Here is a 532-nt window from a genome sequence, read left to right as displayed (position 1 = left end):
ATTATTGAGCTATCCTAGGTTGTTATGCCATTTTGTACCTAAGTGAGCTAATTATGTCATAAATGAAGTAGCTAAGCTAATTATAGATCATTATTGAGCTATCCTAGGTTGTTATGCCATTTTGTACCTAAGTGAGCTAATTATGTCATAAATGAAGTAGCTAAGCTAATTATAGATCATTATTGAGCTATCCTAGGTTGTTATGCCATTTTGTACCTAAGTGAGTGATACGTCTCCAACGTATCTATAATTTTTGATTGTTCCATGCTATTATATTACCTGTTTTGAATGATTATGGGCTTTATTATACACTTTTATATTACTTTTGGGACTAACCTATTAACCGGAGGCCCAACCCATATTGTTGTTTTATTGCCTGTTTCAGTATTTCGAAAGAAAAGGAATATCAAACTGAGTCCAAACGGAATGAAACCTTCAGCAGCGTGATTTTTGGGAAGAATATCACCCAAGAGACTTGGAGTTCACGTCAGAAGAGCCTCGAGGAGGCCACGAGATAGGAGGGCGCCCCCCC

Source organism: Triticum dicoccoides, chromosome 3B, assembly GCF_002162155.2.
Source record: "Triticum dicoccoides isolate Atlit2015 ecotype Zavitan chromosome 3B, WEW_v2.0, whole genome shotgun sequence".
Taxonomy (NCBI): domain Eukaryota; kingdom Viridiplantae; phylum Streptophyta; class Magnoliopsida; order Poales; family Poaceae; genus Triticum; species Triticum dicoccoides.
The sequence above is the reverse complement of the archived record's forward strand: the minus strand, read 5'-3'. Positions refer to the sequence as shown.